The 13,678-nt window shown below is 29.4% G+C and overlaps 1 protein-coding gene across 3 annotated transcripts in view; it reads left to right on the forward strand.

Annotated features, from left to right (window-relative positions):
- The first annotated feature begins 2,573 nt into the window (after positions 1–2,573).
- Positions 2,574–13,678, forward strand: part of LOC124541162 (homeotic protein distal-less) — a 108,257-nt gene continuing 97,152 nt past the window's right edge. For all 3 annotated transcript variants that reach the window (XM_047119023.1, XM_047119022.1, XM_047119021.1), the window contains exon 1: positions 2,574–3,204. The gene's annotated coding sequence lies outside the window, so the exon portion shown is untranslated. The remainder of the gene's footprint in view (positions 3,205–13,678) is intronic.

Genomic DNA, 13,678 nt, shown 5'->3' on the forward strand with positions numbered 1-13,678 from the left:
CTTACTTGGGTATGCAGACGTAATATAAGCAATGTACATAATATATTATAAAGGTATTTATTAGCTATTATAATTCAAAGAACGAGCGATGAATACTTTAATTAATATTAATGTATACTTATTCAAAGTTTCTTTGTTTTACATTTTATTTAGATACCTAATAAACTTACTTGATGTCATATTAGTCATTAAACTGATTAGATAATTAAATAGATAGATAATGAGTTTTGTAGATAGAGACGTAGATTTACATATCTATCTATAAGTGTCTATATCACATCTGAATTGTTTTAATTGTAACATAGTTGTATGTTTTAATGTGTGATTATGATGTTCCTATACATATATCATTCATTATAATAATATATTTATTATATATAATTAAATTGATATATTCTGTGACATTTATGACAAATATTAAACCTACCTTATTATAATATATACAATCTTGTAGGTAATGAGTAATATGCCTTATTTATGGTTTATATCAATTAAATCAAGTTTAATAATTAATAAAATATATGAAACATAAATGAAAAATATAACAGTAGTAAATAAAAAAAGAAAAGTAAGTAATCAAAAAGATTATTTAGTTACTTAAATTTAAAGTGTGACTTTTGATTTTAAATTTAATTTTTAATTATAGTAAGTTCGTTTAATTAGATATTAAATATATAATAACTAAATATATATTATATTCAGTAATATAAAGGAGGTACATAAATACTATAACAAAAGTAGGTATTCCAAATTTAAGTAAAGCTCTTTAATTGAAATATCTTGAAATGCCTTTACATAATTATTATTTTTATTTTTAGAACTCATTATTAATAATACCAGCTGTTAAGATTTTGGTACGTATATTTTGATTTTCTGTAAAAAATAATTAAAATTTTATAAATAAAATTTTATATATAAAATATAATTTATTAAAAAAATTTCAAATAAAAAAGTCAATTGTTATTATTTACATATAAATATTAGGTATAATCTACATACATATGAATTTTATTTATCCTATTTTAGTTTTCGTTCAGGCTCATCTCGATAGATTCAACGTCCCTAACGAGTTAGTTTAAATTAAAATTAAAATTAAAATAACAATTAAAAACGGTAATAATTAAAACAAAGAGTGCCTACTATGATTTAATTTTAATTATAATAAATAATGACATGATATAAAATTAGCTATGTCTATGTTTTGTTCCATGCTCTATGTGTTACTACCTTTGTATTTTTTAACGATTTAAAAAATTATCCAGTACGAATTGACCGTTAACAAAATGATAAAAAAAGTTAGTCTATTCTGAGTAGGACACAAGACTCCCAATAAGAGGTCTGGTTATCAACTTATCAACGTTGTCCGTTTGTTAACGGCTATCTAGATAACATATAACAAAACGGGTAACATACATGATTTATATTTATAGTCTAACTCATATTTTTCGAGTTGTCACATCGAATATAATCATTGTTGAATGAAAGGAAATCGTAATTCTCATTCACATTTTTTTTTTAGGTTTTTTTTTATTTTTTAACAAAAGACACAAGTGATACATCCAAATAAAATTAAAAAATATATAGAAAAAGTTACTATGTATATATGCTCTATTCCTATTTACAGATAGTTAAGGTATAGATTTTAATAACGTATATTTGATTAGACTTATTACGTTATTCCATCAAAGTCAAATCCCTAATGGACTATTTGTCTTACAGATTTATTAATATATTTATAATATCAGTGTTCTGTGTAATATAACAAAACAATAATCAATAATGATTTAACAAAATGTGTATATTTATAACATATATAATAACATATAAATATGCTGTTTCATTGAGAATATATATTACAATAATTTATCGAGAAAACAACAGTTAAAATTCTATTACATTACAAAGTAATTTTCATCGCATACCATGTATAGGAAAAATTGCAAGTTATTACTCAAAACTATGTAACTAACGATAGTAAAACGTATGTATTACATATAGATATACAACTAATGTTTTCGAACATATGACGAAACATACATATTTACCGACACTCACAACAAACTTATAAACAATGAACTGACCGAAAAAAATCGTAACTGACACTCCACAGAATCAAAGATACCGTCACGACGAAAAAAAAAAACACTTTGTTAAAAAAAAAAATATAAAAGCCTACGGCCGGAGTCTGGATTGATAGCCGTCTCTCTGCACGTTCTACGAGCGAACTGGGCGTGGTCAGTATAACAGGTTACTAAAGCACAGAGCACCGCCAAAAAATACCCATAAAAAAATATAATGGCAACCCAGGCGCCGTCGATCGATCCCGCGACACCAACCCGAACGCTCTGCACGTATAAACGAAAAAAATCGCGCCATTCCGATCCACCAATCACAGCCAAGCCCCGCCCGGATAACGTTCCACCTTCAAACAGGCCGCTCCCCCCGGGCGCCGCTAGCGCCACGCGGCCCATACAAGCGGCATAGATCCGTACTAATTAGAAAGAGAGGGTCATACATTGGGCCGTTCGTTTCTCGGACAATTTCCTTCAACCGATCATTAAGTGTTTAAATTCAACAGGAGTTGGTTGTGTCGGATTACTTCGGAGGGGTGCGCTATTAAAATATCTTCAAACATTATCTTTAATTGGACAGTATTTTGTGCTTGTGTGCGTTCGGTGTTTTTTTCATCCCAAGTGACGTTTCGGTTTTTTCGAAAGTTGATCACTGTTATCATTCGAGTTTAGTGTGCGGTGATAGTCAGTGATTTCTGATTGCGATTCTTAAAATGATCACCGATTAGACTGATCGCTGTTGACTGAGGACCGTAAATTGTGTTTGTGATTAAAAATGACATCAGGGACGTGATAACAGCGCGGCGAAACGAGTTGCGCGAAAGTCGAAAAAAAAAAAAAAAATTATGCCACGTGTTCTATAATTGCGAAATTATTTATGGATCGTTAATTAATCTGTAATTATATTTCTGTCCCGTTCTGTCTAATTACCGACAATCATAATTTTGATTTCACGCACAGTGCCGTTAATAATCCGACTTCTTTTGTCGATCATAAATTTAATTATTAAACTAAAAATATTTTCACGAATAAGTGTATAGACAAGTGTTTTTTTTTTAAATTGAACTATCTGTGCTTCTTCGATATTGTGATAGTGATGCTGTGTACTGCAGTTTAAAGTTACTTCGAAACCGTAAGTTTTTTTTTTCATTTGGCAAAGGACAATTATTTGTGAGCATTAACTCTGCGTCAGCTCTATACGTACAATATTTAAGTACAATAGGATATCTAAATATAAGGAAGTTTTAATACAACAAATTATACTATTAAATAATTCCAAAAAATATACCAACAGTTCATTCCAATTGGAACAATATTTTAATGTGGAATTAAATTTGGAAAATTATTTGAAATGCAGATAATAAAATGATTCCTTCATAATATTAAATAGATATATTTAGATATAAAAAAAAGTTTATCTGTAATAGATAATATTGCTGGCAAAGTTTTTAAAGGCAGAGTGTGTAGATAAAAAAGTAAAATTAAATGATTGACTTAGCTCATATAACTAGTAAGTTTGAAAAAGGAATACTTGTAGTATAAATATTATAGCTTATTCAAATATATATACAAAGTTAAATATTTATAAGACATCTTTGTTTCCAAAGCAATATTTTTTTGTAATATCCTCTAGGTATATTATTACATCAAAACTTTAAATATCAAGAAATTATTAAAGGCAAATTCTCATTTAAAAAATTGTATTAGAAAAAAGTCTAACAGGAAATAAAAAATATTGACAAAAAATGCAAATGCTTAACAAAACTATCACTGCTTGTAGCATTGGTCTAAAAAAGGGGCACAAAATACAATAAAGGACACCATGTTAGCGCTTCACAACAATTTCACCATCTGTTAAATTAACCTGCCAATACAATCCGGTCTGTCCATCAAACACCTTCACCAAATCCATTAAAAAAAAAAACTTTTAACTTAACATCTCTATATGTGGATAAAACATATTTTTCCTCATAAAGATTCTTTATTAATATTTAATAAAAATTAGCATATAAAACTTTTTCTAATTTTATTTGTATGCCTTACGTTCTATAAGAATGTATTAAAAAAAAAGAACAAAGGATCGTATAAATTGAACCGCCAAAAATTTAAAATTCGAACAAATACAAATTCATTGTCTGTTTATTCGGTTCTATCGTTAATCATATAAACAAACTTCGAACTGTTACGAATTCAGTAATCTAAAACGATTTTATTACAGCAATTATATCATAAACACAAGTTTTACTAAAGAGTTGGGTATCGAGAAATCGATAAATATCATATATTATTCATCGGAATTGACCTACGTTATGTCCCCTTGCCTCCTAAACGTAGGTATATCCGAACATCACTCTATAACGGTCCCATAACAGTTATAAAACATTTAATCCGTTCTACAATACCTACTTGTAGATTTTTCAAATCATAAATAAATTAATATTTTTTATATTTGCCTTAAATCTTAAGTAGAAATTGACTTTAAAATATTTTTTTATTTGATTCGTTTTTCAAATAATGAGAACATCTCTACGTTCAAAAATCAAAAGATATTTATTGAACTTTTTGAAATAGATATTTATAGAGAAATGAAATAGTTCTAGAAATAAAATTGGTCCTTAAAAAAAAGCTTTATATACTTAATATAAAGCCTTTATATTAAAAATATGTTTATAATAAAAATAAAAAAATATAAGTCCTAACACAAATTGCGATAAAATGGGAAATCTAATAAATTTTTATTTATACTCGAAATAGAATGAAACGCTACGTATAAATAATAAGTATCTTTATATAATTTTGTTAATAGGACATAATCCAAATTAAGCACATTTTATGTTACTTTAAATAATTATCTTTGCCTATGTTTAAAAAAAAAACCACTAGACAACTCACACATATAATCTTGTTCTATTGGTAAAAAAAAAGAGCGGGAAATTTTGCCGAGGTAGCGTCTTATTAAAACATTTCAAAAATAGAACGATGACAGTTTTTTTTAAATGATTCGAAATTAAATGCCTGAAAGGTGCAAGATATTTAATAAACAATATATCTTATTAATATTTTTAAAAGTAATAGTTCAAATAGACTATTAAATCGCGGTCTCTCGTTTCGAACAGGAGTAATTGCCGAGGGCGCAGCCCTACATGGTTATCCATGAAACTCCTTTATATCGTTAAGAGAATTATTAATTTCGCTACATACATACTGATATAAAAAAGAAAATGGCGCGTGCAATATATTTTTGTAAGTGATTTATGAGTTTTATGAACGATTAAATGGTATGTATGTTGCGTGGCTGTATGTTTTTATGCGTAAAGGCGCTAAATAGAGATTGATTACGTTATATAAAAGGAATTAGAAAAAATATATAGACGCTTTGAAGTATGTTTGTTTTAAATAAGTTAATTGTAAATAATTGTTTCGATTGATAAAAAGTTGATGTTAGATAACGTTTTCATTCAATATAATCGTGATGGCTTAACGGATAGAATAGTTTGAACATCTTTGAGGTTTGATGAGGTTTTTTTTTTTAATTTAAAATTTAATCTCTTTAAAGGAAATTCATTATTCTGCCACATGTTTATCTATTAAATAATTCTAGAATCACTTCCCTGTTGTAGAGTTTAGTTCAGCAGTGGGATTTATACAGTTAATTCAGCAAGAATTTAGTTTAAAATATATTTTACTGAATTAAGACAACAGTAGAAAAAATAATAAAGTTCTACTATTAATAGGTAGTTTCATCGTGCATTAGAATATTATTGAAAATATAAATTAAACATTTTTTTAAACTAAAATTATATAACAGATAATAAAAATATAATATTGAAATTGAGCACAAATAAAATTCTCTATTTTTTTTTTATTGGATTGATGGCGACTATCATGACATATGTCTAAATCATTTACTTTCATACTGATCGTGATGTATAACAACGATAATCTCGATGTAATGGTATTCCTACCTAGTTGGGTTATCCAAAATCTGGTATAAAATAAATGTCTCATACTACGGGAATTAATGTGAGGGATGTTTAAATAAAATTTTGATAAACGTTCCGGACAGTCAACATAGAAAATAAATGAAATAAAAATTTCATTGACAATATTTTTCATATTATTAAGTAACATGCATTAATATGCATTAGAAATATATAAGTTCAGTATCAAATGTTATTATATATTAGTTACAAGTACAAACATTAGTTAATGTTGCCATTACCACAAATAAAGATTTCTTATTTTATTTGTAACTCTTTAAAATTTTGAAAGCAACGCGTTTATAGAAACAACTCATCATTTTGATGGATATGTTCAAAGAGGTTTCGTACAATGAATTAGAGAGACATTTCTATTTTTTTTAATAAATGTACAGAATAAGGTAATCCGTTTTGTATATTAACAAGATGTTGAAACGATCCATAGACATAGAAGTTCTTAACCGCCATTGAGAAGAACATTGCATTGAAAGTATTTAATATAAGTAGACATAAAACTAAAAAAATATGTTTTTTTTTTTTTAATAAAACAACGTGTTTGTCGCTTTTATTTCGATCTTAAATTTTGTTTAATATATAAACAAATCTAGAGTCCCAAAGAAGTATATTCGTATATGAGACATATTTAAAGGTAATTATTCGAAGTAGTGTCTTTAATTTATTTTTTTCAAATATAGCTTTCAATAAAATGCGTACCACTAGTAAAGCTTCTTTAAAAGACCGTAACGAGGAAATATTTGGTGATATCTCCGTGGTACATCGATTTGTAAATTTATGGGTATATCTTTAGCACTTTTGATTGATTCCTGTTTTTTTAATATTTAGTTTAAAATTAAAAAAGGGATTATATTTTATACCATGCAGTCTGTATGAACAATTATAACGGGAAAGATAAGGAAATCATCTTGAGACTAGCAAAATATTAAAAAAAAATATTACCACATTTGTAACGTTTAATAATTAAAAGCGGCAAGTATCAAAGATTATTTTTTGTCACCATTCGATGCCATTAAAAAGCATATAAATACTTATCGTATCCAATAGTTTATCAGAAATTAAAAAAAAATTCGAAACGACAAAAAATGTACATCGTATAAAATATTTATTTAAAAATAAAAATGACTCCATGCGTTTCATGAGAAATATATATTTTTTTTTTGGTAAAACTATTTACGAACGAAGAAGATAGACCGCAAGTTGTTTTTGACAAAAAACTTTTAACTAAAAAAAAAAAAACAAAACTTAGAGAAACTGTATCTATGTGCGTGCGTTTAAAATTGAATCGAATACACATACACGAAAATATATACACATATGCACATCTCAAAATATATAAAACCGATAATTGCCGATTTCCTCAACCAATAGAAATAGCTCCTTATCGCGCCATTCGACGCTATTCGTCGCCATAGATTCTCGCGTCAGTTCAACCCGAGAAAGCAAGTGCATGTAAATAGACGTGTCAAATTGACGGATATGTTATGTCATATGATGTTACAATTACGTTTGTGTAAAGATCATATTCACATAAGAAACAAACATTGATAATTTGCGATAGCGTACTCAATTCGGATGTGATTTGATTTACCGATGCTACATCTAAGTAGTGTCGTACTATACTCGGTAAAATTGGATCGGATTACAACCAGGAACGTATCTCTACTATTATAAATTATTAGAAATGGCTCAAATCTGGCTTAATTAGGTACCTAAAAAGCAATGATTACATTAAACCTCTGTTTCTTCATAGTAATTGCATCTGTCAAGGTAGGCACTCATCGGATATTCTACCGCCAAACAACAGTAATGTGTCTCGGTTTGAAGGGTGAGTGAGCCAGTGTAACAACAGGCACAAGGGATATAACATCTTAGTTCACAAGGTTGACGCTTTGACGATGTAAGGAATGGTTAAGGTTTCTTACAGAGTCATTGTCTATGGGTGGTAGAGAAGACTTATCATCAGGTTGCCCGTATGTTCTTCAGCCAACCTATACCATAAAAAATGTCTATTTTATAATTTGTCTTGATCGTAAAGGTAATTATCAAACAGCATTGAAGTTGATATGACGCTTCAGTTGCGAGATACAGTCCCAATTTTCATGACAATCTTTCAAATAGATTTAAAGTTTGTTAATCATAAACATTCTGATATAGAAGATTCACTCTTGTCATATTTGACGTCAGAGCACTGTGTTGCCTCAATGAAAAATTAATTTGGTAGATTCTTACCGCTGGTCACCTTGCCGCCATTATTGGGTAATTTCTTAATATAGTATAAGATCATCACACATCCTCAATTTCTAGGGCAGCTTGACGTTGAGCTCTATGGTAGACAGCCACAACCAGTAAAAATTAAAAAAAAAAAACAATATATTTAATAATTCATAAACAATTAAACGATCCGACGCCATTACGTTTTCATTACTTATAAGATATCTCAATCGGAAATAATACAATGCACAGCGATGTGCTATTAGTTCTAGTGTAATAATAATTATAAACTGCCATGTTTGATGTAACTTGTACAATACAAGATGGCGGTCAAATTGACGTCTACAGGGCGCTAATGTCATAACTAGGTTTTCTATTCAACTTTTGAATTTTAAATAATTTTAAAAATAGAATTCGTTAACACTAAAGCCTTAAAGCCACTAAAGTTTATCTTTGTTTATTGAACAAATGATTAATGCTTGTTAAAATAATAAAAAAAAATCGTATTCGTACCGTAAAATTTTTAATTATCAAATTAATGTTTGATTTGTACGCTTTCTCTTGTTTCCTACAAAAAGTTAAAAAAAAAACAACAGTTACAGCGAATCCAACAAATTACACGTCCAGTTTTTTAAATAGTTTCAATCTATTCATTCGGCTGTACCTTTCACGATCGTTGCTTTTAATTAAAATAAATGCGTTCTTAAGTATTATCTTAGCAACTAACGCATGTAAATAAAAAAAAAAACGAGTTCTGAATTCAAATGAATGTGTATAATTCTATTAAACATTATGTGATATATTATAAGTTATGTTTATCAATAAATTAATTCGCGCAGGAAAACATTTTTGCGAAAGGTAAAAATTTATATGGAGATGGAATTAAGACTATTGTTTTGTATAATATGAATTATAAATACATTTAAAGATCATATCACTCACACTAACATATCTTAACACACACGTATGTAAATATTTAATGTAAAACATGAATAGATTATGTTCATACCGCCAATGACACTTCATGTCAAAATCAAACAACGATGACGCTTTTTTGTTTTTTTTTTTTATTATAGTCCACGGTGTCGTCCAGTAGAGCCTTGTTTTTCTTATCTTACAAATCAATGTGTCTTATATTATAGCTATGAATGATTGTCGAATATCAACCAATGAGCGATCACTATTCTTGTTATATATTAGTTAATCGTTTTAAGTAAAATATGTGGACTTGTATGAAATATTATATTCCATCATATCTTATTTTAATATTATATAAAAAACGTACGAAAAATACAGGTAGGCCTACAGATAAAAAAAATGTTTCCGACAAATATGTCAGCATATTTAAATAACAAAAAAATCGTAATTGAATCGATTTTAAGGTGATTTTTTTTACACGATTGTAAGGCTCACTTACAGATGGTCGTTTTAGCAAGAATTTCACATTTTACCAGCGAAGAGGGGATACTACTATAAAACTTAATGACTGACTTTTTTTCTTCTCCGTCTGCGAAGACATTTTCGATCGCTATCTCACGCAAGCGAGATAATCTCTACTATAACAAGTTATATTATTTGACTTTACTTAAATATATACAGACATTATAAATATAAATGTCTGTCTATCTGTCTTTCACTACCAAACCAATGAATCGAATGTTATTAAATTTGGTATGAGGCAAATCTTAACTCCAAGAAAGAACGTAGGCATATAACTAATAAATATATAAAACACAACTTTTAAATTTTCATCCATTGATAAACAGCAAATCAAAATGTATTTTATTCAAGTAAACTTAACAAAGAAATATCTTTGAATAGTTACTATTTAAAGTGTACCACAATTTTGGAAAGCAGCATCCAGCGAGATGAAACGGCAAGTCGCTTGGTTGATCTTTAAGCATCAACACTTCATATTTCTAACAATACCTAGTATAACTGGCAGAATAATATTACATCTTAACATTTTTTAATTAAAAAAAAAAAAACCGTTTCAATATTGTATATACAGTACCAAGAATTAATTGAAGACAACTCTTCGAAATTTAAATGAAACCTATTCCAAATAAACCTCTTTCGAACACAAAAATGATTTCGCAATTCAAATTATGACGTATACTAAACGGTACTAAAGGAATTAGTAATGGTGATATGTATAGGTAGGCTTTCTACCATTGACCAGCAAGCTAGCCTACCTACCATAGACATGACAATTACTTCCTACACTAAAAATATAACTACAATTACTGACAAACGTCTATGAAGGGTATTACATAGCTCTCGTCAGTTAAGAGTTCCGGTGACGTCATAGCCTACATCATCGTCTGTGATTCCTATTAAACGTTCCAAATTCGATTTGAATTAAGAATATCATTTTAAAAGATCGAATGCTTTTGGAATATTTATTATCTGTTATTAAAGTTGGTATGTCATAGTTAAATCAGAATATTTATTTTTCGAATGCTACGTATATGATGTATGATGTAGCTGTAACTTGACAGGCGCCATTTTGCCTAACGTATCACTCTGGATGACGCTTCCTGAGTACTTATTGTCGAACGTATTGAAACTGTCAAATGAGTTGCTACCATCAAGTGACCATAGGATAAAAAATAGATAGTCTACCTACCGTGAGATAGTCCACCTACATAAGCCTTACTTTCTATTCCCATAACATATACATATATATGATAACGGATGTTGAACTAGTTTCTGATTTAAGATATTAGCCTAGAACTAAATATTAGATATACCGGCGGAAATGATAGTGCAATCTTTTATCTATCTAAGATTATAGATAACTCACAGATTCAATTCACACATAAAATTATTATTTTTTCTATTTTTTTTATACTAAATACTCTTCCTTTCAATACAACATTTGATTAATTAAAACACTTGAGTAGGTACCATACATCAGTTATTCTACCGCCAAATAACAGTACTCAGTATTGTTGTGTTCCGCTTTGAAAGGTGAGTGAGTCAGTGTAACTACAGGCACAAGGGACATAGCATCTTAGTTCCCAAGGTTCGTGATGGTGACCACTTACCATCAGGTGGCTCATATGCTCGTCCGCCAACCTATACCATAACAAAACACAGTGTTATCGTACTTATATTTACAACTTATAACAAACTACGTATCGTACGCGGCTTCGCTCACATTTAAGAGATTGCTTGTCACATTGTTGTTCCATGGAGTTCAAGTTTGCTTCACGCCAAATTTCAACAAATTTGGCTCATTTGTTTGATCGTAAAAGAGCGACAGATAGACCGAGTTACTTTCACATTTATAATATTATTATAGATTCAATAGTAACCCAAGTTAAGAATATATTTTTCAATACCTACTAATACAGAGTGTTATAAGTATGTAAATAGGAAGTTTTTATTGAACAAAAATAGGACGAAAAGTCTTCAGTTACGCAGAACTCAACCAAGTTTCATGACAATTAAGCAACGCATACAAACTAACAAATATTTGTATTTTTATATACAAGCAGTAGATATGAAGACGTGGTTATGATTTAATTTCTTAATTTGTGTTAATAAATTCTTAATTAATTACTCTCTGTATTCAAGAAAAACTTGGAAGATGAAAGACGCAATCATCCCGTTATGGAAGCAGTAGACTAGTGATAAATGCGGCCTAGCGACGGCATATAACATTATTTTGTTTCCATAAATGAGACGGAGTGCCTTTCCAAAGTACGAAATTATTTTTGTTAAAGAAAGACAGATGTATATTTATAAATACGTATTTTAAATTTCAATAGTCATGTCATATGATCGCGTTGGATGATGGAATCGTTTGTATGTTTCCGTAATTGGCGACGGTGTGTTATAATGTCTTCTCTGTCTTATGTATGGCAGTTGATCTTCTATCACCTTTTAAAGGAGTATCTCTGGTTAGGCTTTCGTCAATCAGGCCCTGTAAATCCAGCAAATTTCCCCTGTTCTCTTACCTAATCTGGGATATCCTGACCGGCCTTTTTTACGATTAACGTTATCCCACCCCAAATGTTTCTCTATTTATCGTCTAGGGACATTCCTGTAAATATCGCTAATGCTAAAAACACAAGTATACTTATTTTACTGATGAGAAAAGTTGGAAATAGTTATTTTTAAATGTTATTTGAGATTTATACTACTGGTTTCGAAATTCAGTCACTGATATTGTTATTTAGATATAAAATGCACCATTCACTGCTCGCTGGCAAAATTCGCTTAAAATTTAGTAACAGCAATAGTTTTGTTTTAAGTAAGTCAGTATAACAATAGGCAGGAGATATGTACCTAATTATCATGGCTAGCAGCATTAACTTTCTAAAAATAGGTTTGAATTATATATTTATCATCATCATCATAATCAGCCTGTATCAGTCCACAGCTGGGCATAATCCTCATCTTTGGCCCTTCTCATCCATATTCTACCAGCCACTTTCCGCACACCATTGCTCCACGGTTCTCGGTGTCCATTTTTATAACCTACTTGCCCCTTCTAGCCTCTTGACTATAAGTCCTCCAGATGTGACCGGCCCACTGACACTCCAGCTGGCTTCTCCTCTGATCTACGTCGAACACTTTAATTCTCTATTGGATCACCTCTTTCAGGATTTGATCATTCAGTGCAATCGTTAATTAATAATTTATTATACCCATTCAGGAGTAGTGTACCAGTCTACCAGTAAAACTAGTGACTATTGCAAGAAGATTATAGAATGGGGGCTATCAGTTCTTAGACTGAGATGTTTAATTATATATGACGTTGGTGAATATAAAATATCACGTGGTTACGCAAAATAAGTGATCCAAGAGTATACCTAACTACAACAAACACCTTTCAAGTTAAAACTTGAATAATATAAGTTATAATTTCTTAATACTCTTGAGTCATAAAAGTCGCAATAACTTCAAGCCGGCTGCAATGAATGTGATAAAACCGAAGATTATTATTGAACAAGATAAGGGCTACCGTAACAGTTTTTAATTATTATGATTAAAATGACAAACTTAATAAATGTAAATATTTATTAATGGCAACACTAAATTGACTTTATAAAACAGATACACTGTTTTCGAACACTTGCATAAAGGTTTTTTTTATTTTCCTCTAAATCAGCGTTGGCATTAGACCAAATTGACAAATTAAAGAAAAAAATAGATACTGCAGCGTTTATAATTTGATACTAAAGCCTAGCCATTTAACGACAAACAAGATTTACATATATTATTACATGCTATTTGCTAAGCTCTGCTATATTATGCTCTACAAATAACTTTTTGATTAACAAATATTTATTATATTCACCTGACAGGATTTTATTCGTCTGGGTAGGTACCACACATGCATCCACTCTACCGCAAAGCAGTAATACTTAATGTATAGTAACTTAA

The sequence above is a fragment of the Vanessa cardui genome, chromosome 27 (genome assembly GCF_905220365.1).
Source record: "Vanessa cardui chromosome 27, ilVanCard2.1, whole genome shotgun sequence".
NCBI lineage: Eukaryota > Metazoa > Arthropoda > Insecta > Lepidoptera > Nymphalidae > Vanessa > Vanessa cardui.